This window comes from Rhagoletis pomonella, unplaced genomic scaffold, assembly GCF_013731165.1.
Source record: "Rhagoletis pomonella isolate Grant_MI unplaced genomic scaffold, Rhpom_1.0 Rhpom_scaffold_00001, whole genome shotgun sequence".
In the NCBI taxonomy this organism is placed as follows: Eukaryota; Metazoa; Arthropoda; class Insecta; order Diptera; family Tephritidae; genus Rhagoletis; species Rhagoletis pomonella.
In genome coordinates, this window is record NW_023458555.1 from 62,701,089 (window position 1) to 62,709,933 (window position 8,845).

Sequence of the window (8,845 nt, forward strand, 5' to 3'; positions counted from 1 at the left end):
TGCCTTTTTCTGCCTTTTTCGCTATTTTGTTTTGCCTTTTTTTGCCTTTTTTGCAGCACCTAGTGCCTTTTCCTGCCTTTTTCACTATTTTATTTTGCCTTTTCCAGCCTATTTCGTTATTTTACTTTGCCTTTTTTTATAGGTTTTTAGGTCCTAAAAATCCGTTCCCTGTTTATAAGCTATGTGAAACAACTTTGGAAATTGTTGTTTAAAATCCGCCCAAATTTCCAACGGATTTTCATTTAAACGACCAACTGTTGCTCGGATAGCTCATCTGAAGCGCTTTCCTAGGTTCCATTAGATTTCCAGGTTTTATGCACTAGTTTGTGGTGATCGCTCCAAAGACTGAAATCTTCTGAAGTTCGGTCCGATTTATTTGAATCGAATTCGCCATGACTTTCGTCGAGACTAATTTTCATTAAATCATTAATCTTTTGAATAGCACCTGCGCAAGCATGAAAATGTATTTGTTTGAAACGTGGGTCCAATAGCTTAGAAATCGCCAAAACTGAAACATGTTCAATAGCGCCCATTCGTTGGTTGATTGCAATGCACTAAGGGAATCACTTTACTGCTTGTGCAGTATTTATCGCCCGATATTTCTTTAGTTGCAGCTTCAAGTGGACGTAAAACGTTAAGAAGTGCTGTCTTGTGACGAATTAGTATTTCACTGACAGTGTTTTTAAGTTCCAAAAATCGTTGAACCAAGTAGTAGGTGCTGTTCCACCGTGTGGGCACGTCCTGTATTAATTTCTTTTCACCGCATAGTGATTTACGCAAATCGTCACTTGCAGCACAGCTCTGCTTAAAAAAAGTTACAATGGTTTTGATTTTTAAGACAATTTTTTGCGCCAATCGCGGTACCGCTAATCCGCTCTTTGTGATTTTGACAGAATCAGCTGTATGCGTGACGTCATCTTGGTGCAATTGTTGATTGTGAATATACGAAAAAACCAAATAACAATTTTAATATCTGTGCGTTAATACTTCTGCGTGGTTTTAACCCTGCAGGGAAACCGCGGACTAGTTAATAAATTTCTAGTTCCGTACTAGGTCTTTATCGCCAAAAAGGAACTAGTCCGATGGGAACTAGATCCCCACCAGTCCAAAATCGGCGAAAACTGGTACTTTTAAGAAACTAATTTTTTCAGTTTTTTTCACTAGAAATCTATATCTAAAGTAAAAAATTTAGAAATGGTTCGGAAGTATAGAAAAAGGGATGCAGAACGAACTAGATCCTATTTGTCGAATTTAGAACTATTTCGGAACTATCGAATAAGCGATGCAGCGGGGGGCTCGTTTACTTTACATAGATATGTGTTCGGCGGCTTTTTCGGTCAAATACGCTTCTATTCTGCGCTTCGCAGATGCTTTTTCATAGCCTGGCAATACAAAACTAAAATTTGTGTTAACATTTAACATCTTGGGACCGTCTGAAATCTAAGAAGCGAGCACCTCTGCAAACTCAGCTACAGCTCAAGGTATGTAAACGTACATTTCTTAAAAATTCAAATTGAAAAAAAAACTCTTTGAAAATAACTTAAAATCGCACACACGGAAGAACCAAAAAGATTTAAAAATCATGATACTTTTTTCTTTTGTCTGTCGATTTTAGAACTGGTTCGGAACTATAGGACTATTTAGGACTAGTTCGGAACTATCGAAAAAGGGATGCAGCGGGGGGCATTTGACACTTCCTAGGACATCGCCATGTTAAATTCGCCAGTTGCTTGCATGCAAAAGAGATTTATCGCGAACCAGTACTAGGTCTAAATGTACTAGAAGCGTACCAGTTCAGAACTAGAGATTTTCCCCACAGGGACCCAACAGCTGTAGGAGTGTGTGTACTTTCAGCAGTAAAATACGAATAGCCATTAATGCTGATCGTGGTGAAATACAACTTAACTTGCGAATCGAGTAGCTGAAGTTTTTGGCACTTATTTTTAAGATAATAAATAGAAAAGTTAATTGTGCTAGCCAAGCAGAAGTAAATGAGTGTATTTGTTAATGAAAATTGGTATTATTTGCTACTAACTTGTATTTTTTGTTTTATTTAGCGCAAAATGGCAGGGGTGCTTGAAAAACTTTGCAAGTCGATTGCACGTATTGAAGAGTACACGCGGCAGGCAGAATTTGTTGATGCCACTTTGGAGCAGGTGAAGGTCCGTGCTGAAAAATTAGAGAAGTTCTATGAGCGGTTCGTCGAAGCGCATCAAAAGCTGATGGAGCGTGACTCCAAGAAAGCGAACACTTATGATGATGTTGCAGCAGTAGTGGCAGCAAATTATTTTTCAGCAAAATCGGAACTTGCAGCCAAAGTGAATGCCTTAACTCCGATTCTGGTGTCAGCGCCAATATTACAACCACCATTGGCAGTGCAGGTAAACCTGCCATACCAACAACATGACATAAAAATACGTGGGGGGATTTTGATGGGACACTAACCAAATGGTCGGGGTTTCGTGACCGATTTATGGTTGCAATCCATAACAATGAGAATGTTTCACCTGCATTCAAGTTTACGTACTTGAAAAAATCATTGGTTGGTAAAGCGGCTCGGCCTTTAGGTGAATTACCGATGACAACTATGTTGAAGAATGGGCTAGGCTCAAGCAGTTAGACGACAGGAAATATCCTATCTGTCGTGAGCATTTGCGCCAACTGCTACGGCTGCCAACTATTGAGGGTGCTCCTCGACCTAATGATCTGCAACGTATGTCGAATGTGACACATGAGGTGCTGCACCAGTTACGTGCCCAGGGGATCCCAGTTGAAAGTTGGGATATGATGGTTGTTCATATACTCCACGAACGTCTAGATCCTGAGACTAGTACGCAGTGGGAACTCCAGCGACTCACGGAGATACCCACTGTCAAGCAAATGCTGGAGTTCTTAGACCGTCAGGCAGCAGCATTGGCTAATGTGGTGGATGTGCATCGGACACGCACATCCGAAGCCCGTAGTGTATCAGGTAATAGAAGAGAATTAAGTAACAGCGGAAGAGGAAATAAGAGCAAGGTTTTTAGCAGCGCGAGTCAGTGTATAGCATGCGGGCGCGACCATGCACTTTGGCCATGCGATGAATTCAAGGCACTCAGTCTTTGTCGGAACTGTTTCAAACGAGGGCATGGTGCCGATAATTGTTACCAAGGTGCGAGTGTTCGTTGCCCAGGTAAGATAAAGCATAATAGTATGTTGTGCCCCATGAAGGGAATTTCGAAGCAGGCGCTCGTGATTAAAGAGTCAGGGCATCGTCGTAGCAATGACAACAACAAAGTTGGCAGGGGACCGGTTAAACGGCAACGAAATACTACGGTTGAACATGTTTACACTTCACAGGGGGGCGGCCATTCTGGGGAAGTTGACGACGTTGAGGAAGAGATCAGAAAAGTTGACAAGCAATTGAGTCTCTTGGATAAGCAAGAGCAATTGTTAAAGAAACGGAGATTAATGTCTGAGAAAGTAAAGAATTGTAATGACAACGAAGAAAAAGAAATAAATTTGTTCAAGAATTACGGCAGATCGTTTGACTTTAATCTGGATGTGAGACCCGCCTTGTTACCTACGGTTATGGTTAGGTTGGAGGCGGATGATCAGTACCTCGGCCCTGTTCGAGCATTGCTAGATTGTGGGGCGCAGCCGAATTTGATTGCATCTAGCCTTTACATTAGATATAAGTTTTCTGTCTTGCCAGCTAGCCGGAAGATGGTTGGTATTGAAGGGGAGTTTTTCAGTGTGAGTGAGCGCGCAATCCTGAAGGTGAAGCCGTGGTTCAACGCCGGCAGCTATGTTGAAGAAGAATTTTGGGTATTACCGAGAGATAACAATTGGGAGCCTGTACTACCAGATGTCTTAGGCCGAGCAGAGTCTGTGATGGACTCATCGCTGCCATTAGCCGATCCAGAACATTGGAAGCCCGGGAAAGTACAGGTAGTTCTGAACGTCAAGGTGTTTGCAAAGATTCTTATTGCAGTACTGCCCAGCAAGCTTGAGGGGACGACACTGCTCGGAATTTGTTTCGGTGTGGTTGTCTGTGGTGCCCAAGGAGCACCGGTTTTATATATACACTGTACTAGCGCTGAAGAGCTTGGAGATTTGGTGAAGAGTTTCTGGGAGCTGGATGAGATCGGTGGCTGTCCCAACGGAACGGACAAAGAAGAAGGTTGAACAATTATTTTTAAGCACGTATTCAAGAGATGGCACCGGAAGATTTACTGTTTTAATACCATTAAAGACAGAAATCTGCGATATCGGAAGCTCCAGGCTGGTTGCACTACGTCGTTTCCTGTCACTAGAAAAAAGATTAAATCAGGATCCTGCGTTAAAAAAGCAGTATGTCGCCTTCATGAGGGAGTACGAGCAGTTAGGACATATGGAGCAAGTGTCTGGAGCAGCTGCAATAGGTGGAATGGTGTATTACATTCCTCATCATTTCATTACTAAGAAGTTCAGAGTTGTATTTGATGCTAGCTGCCGTACAGACAAAGGAGTTTCCCTTAACGAAGTGCAAATGCTTGGTGAAAAACTACAACGAGACTTGGCAGACATAGTTATGAGATTGCGGAGGCATAAAGTTGCGGTCATTGGGGACATTAAAATGATGTTCCGACAGCTTCTAGTAAACAGAGATCAGTGGGACTTATAACGGATTTTCTGGAGGGAAAGAGACTGTGAACCTTTAATGCAGTACGGGCGGTGGTACAGTGTGTACGGGATGCTATGAAGGAATTTCCAGAGGCTTCTCAAATCATCGAAGGTGACCTATATATGGATGATTGTATAACTGGTGCGGGCAGTGAAAGTCAAGCGATAAAGATGGCGAAAGAAGTGCAGCATGTACTAGCAAGCGGAGGCTTTGAAATGAAGAAGTAGAAGTCGAACTCCAAGAGATTGATCAAGGAAATGCTATCAGAGAATGAAGAGGAGAGTATGTTCGTAGACGAAGAGAAGGCATCAGTGCTAGGGCTGAAGTGGAATATAACTCGAGACATGTTTTCGTTTGTGGTAAGGACCCCAAAGTTTGAAGGAGGGGTTACTAAGAGGAAGATTCTAGGTTTTGTGGCGCAACTTTACGATCCAAACGGATGTATCTCTCCAGTTACAATTCTGGGGAAGATTATCATACAGGATCTATGGCGTATCGGAGTAGAATGGGATGGACCAGTACCCAAAGAGATGGAAGAGAGATTCCGTACATACTGGGAAGAGATAAAATACCTTGAAGAGTTTACCTTAGAGAGATCGATTGGCATGGGTGATGGTGGAAAGGTTGAATTTCACGGGTTCTCAGACACATGGCATATAGTGCGGCGATTTATGTGCGTGTTGAGAACGATGGCATGGAGGTAAAGAGCACGCTACCAGTATCTAAGTCACGTGTCGCACCGATGAAAACTGTTTCAGTGCCAAGGCTAGAGTTGGCAGCGGCGGAGCTTCTGCCCGTTTACTGGTGGATGTAACGAGGGCGATGGAACTTTCGGGTGTGAGTTACACGTTGTGGATGGATTACACAACTGGATTGGTAAAATACCGCGAGGTTTGAAAACTTTTGTTGCCAACCGAGTTGCATCTATACAGACGAATACTGATGTTAAGAGGTGGAGATATATTAATACAAAGGACAATCCAGCTGACATGTTGAGCCGTGGTATGAAGACTTCATAGATTATTCACAGTAAACTATGGATATACGGGCCGCCGTGGTTAAAATATAATCCCGAACGTTGGCCTGACTGTGTTTTTGTGCCAAACACAGTGGCGGAGGCTGAGAGTGAGTTTAATACCTGCGTTGTAGCAGAAGTAGATGAACCGTTGATGATAACGCGAAGGGCAACAAAGGATAGAGTGTCCTTGATAGAGTATGTTGACAAATTGGAGAGAGCCGTACACGTAGTGGTTTATTTATTGAAATTCATTTCGGTACATAAAAGGAAGAAGAGGGGAGAACATATAAGCATGTCGCCGACTACTGAGCAAAGAACAAAGGCCATGTAGTTTCTACTGAATCAGGAACAAAACAAGCTTTACAAGAAAGAGATGGTTTGTCTAGAAGCTGGGAATAGTATTCCTGATAAAAGCAGGATTGAATCTCTCAAGCCAGAGCTGAATGATGGGTTGATCAGAGTGCACGGCTGGTTTAAGAATGCGAGTTTGAACGAGAATATGCGCCAGCCAGTCATAATTCCTGATGGTTCCAGGCTGGCATGGTTGATTATGGGCCATGCACATCTCGAGACGAAGCACGGCGGAGTGCAAGTTACGATGCAGTTCTTACGGCAAAACTACTGGATCCCACGACTGCGTGGTTCGCTAAGAAGCTTTTTACATAAATATATACCTGCTTTCGCCATAACCATCGAGTTGAAGCTCAAATGATGGCAGATTTGCCTGCGGACCGTGTAACTGCAGGGAAACCATTCTTGCACGTCGGGATGGATTATGCAGGTCCTGCAGACATTAAAATGATAGACAGAGAAGGCAATCAAATTGTAAGGCAAAAGGTGTGGATTGCAGTGTTTGTTTGCCTTAAAACTAGAGCTGCCCATTTAGATCTGGTGACCAACTTAACGACGATTGCTTTTATTGCCTGTTATGAAAGATTTGTATCCCGTCGTGGTCGTTGCGAGCGAATTTATAGCGATAATGGTACAGCATTTGTGGGAGCAGCGAAGGACAGCAAAAGAGCAATGGAGAGCTGGCACAAGGAGGATGTGTTCCAACATTTTGTCGGTCAAAGGTATCGAGTGGCGATTCATGACAACAGCAGCTCCGGACCATGGAGGAATATACGAAGCGGCAGTAAAATCGATGAAGCACTATCTGGTCCGCGTCATCGCGCTAAGAGTGCTTCCGTTCGAGCAATTGAGGACGCTGCTTGCTCAGGTTGAAGCGATACTCAACTCGAGTCCGTTGCATCCACTGGGCGAGATCCAGGGGATTTTCAAGCACTGACACCTGGGCATTTATTGAACGGAGAGCCATTGGTTCTTCCTTTACCCTTTGCGATTCCCGACACATCGTCATCCAAGGGTGCGCAGCTTTGGAAAGAGCGACAGCGAATGGTTAAGACCTTTTGGGAGCGGTGGCACAAAGAGTATTTGACGACACTCCAAGAGCAGAAAAAATGGCGGAAATCTTCTGAAAGAGTGCAACTAGGTCAGTGGGCCATGGGGCGTATCATACAACTTCATCCGAGCGAGGACAATCTGGTTCGGTCAGCAACGATTCAGACAGCAACGAATACGCTACGTAGGCCAGTGCAGAAAGTTTGTATTCTACCGGTGGAGCTGAAAGAGAACTAGTGAACTAAATCAAGTTGTTACTATTGGAAAACCGTTGGTTTTCGGCAGGACTGTTAAGTATTGAATTTGAATATATAAATCCGGCAACCTGCGAGTTGCATGAGCAAAATACTTTAAAATAAAGAAGGGTGGCAGCCCGTGTGTTGGCGAGTTAGTCTGTTGAAGTACAGAGAGAAGGGCGGTCCTTTTCTATTTTCAGTTAGCTTATTTTGGTGGATTGGGTTTAGCCTTGGCTATTCTAAGAATAAAACACGTACTGTCATCAGGTATGTAACTTGAGAATGGAAATCGCTGCACCTTTTAGGTGCATAAATATTACATAGTTACATCCCGAGCTAATAAAAGCGAAGTAAAAAAGCATCCGAGAGGTGCAAAACGTGCAAAAATGCTTCATTTTAATACGGGCGTATTTGAATTGAATACTTCCATTATACGCAGTGTCACGGTTGCCACTTACTTCTTTTTTTGTGTACCAAAAAGAGTACCATAATGTAAGAAATGGACCAAAATATTTTGTATCTATATATTTCATTGTGCAAATATTTTCCAAATGCATATTGGGGATATATTTAATAACCGAATTTTTGGGGTGTTTTGTGAACTATTTTATAATGCCTTTACATAACTTTTTTAAATTAAATTCTATTCAATAATGCCCAAAATGTTCTTTTATTATTATTTGAGGAAATAAAAGCGACCTTTATAGATCTAGTGTGCCGATTCCTTAGGCCATTTACTAAATTAGGCATTTTAGAGGGTGCCATGTTCCAGATTCTGGACGGAGCCGATAATCGATCCATGAAGTGAAAGAGTCATTGACCTATTATGGACAATCTCTTAATATTTTCCAGTCAAAAAACCTGAAGTCCTGTCAAAGAGCCCTTGAAAGTCCTCAGACCCTCTCAACTTTACTTCAGAAATTATTCCGAGATTTCTCTAGAGAATGTAATAATCAGGGAACGGATTTTTAGGACCTAAAACCTATAAAAAAGGCAAAATAAAATAACGAAATAGGCTAGAAAAGGCAAAATAAAATAGTGAAAAAGGCAGGAAAAGGCACTAGGTGTTGCAAAAAAGGCAAAACAAAATAGCGAAAAAGGCAGAAAAAGGCACTAAAAAAAGACAGAAAATACGAAGAACAATCAAAAAATACATTTATTTTAGAAATGTTTATATTACAAGTAAAAAGAGAAAAACTATGAACTAGTTTCATTATATGGAAAATTTGTACTTTGAATCTTTGACTATTTTATCCTTTCGAGTTTCTAACTCATAAAACTTTAATCTGTATAGTTCTAGTAACATTGAACCACAAGATGCATTTTGAAGTTTTCTGGCAGCATTTTCATTCGATTTTCGCGAAGAAAAGCCTTGAATGTACTAAATGTGTGCTCGACGTAAGTTGATACAAGCGGCGCCCAATTTAAACATGGAACGTTTGAAACGTTCATATTATCAGGAATAAGGGCGTTTTCCTCGCCCTTTACAATTTTATCCACACCCCTTATTGTCTCCAAGCCTTCGTTAGCTGAGAAAACGGCTTT

General features: G+C 42.0%; 1 protein-coding gene across 1 annotated transcript in view; it reads left to right on the forward strand.

The window, feature by feature from the left end:
- LOC118755619 overlaps positions 1-8,845 on the forward strand; it is a 238,743-nt gene that overhangs the window by 200,563 nt on the left and 29,335 nt on the right. The gene's annotated exons all lie outside the window — the stretch shown is intronic.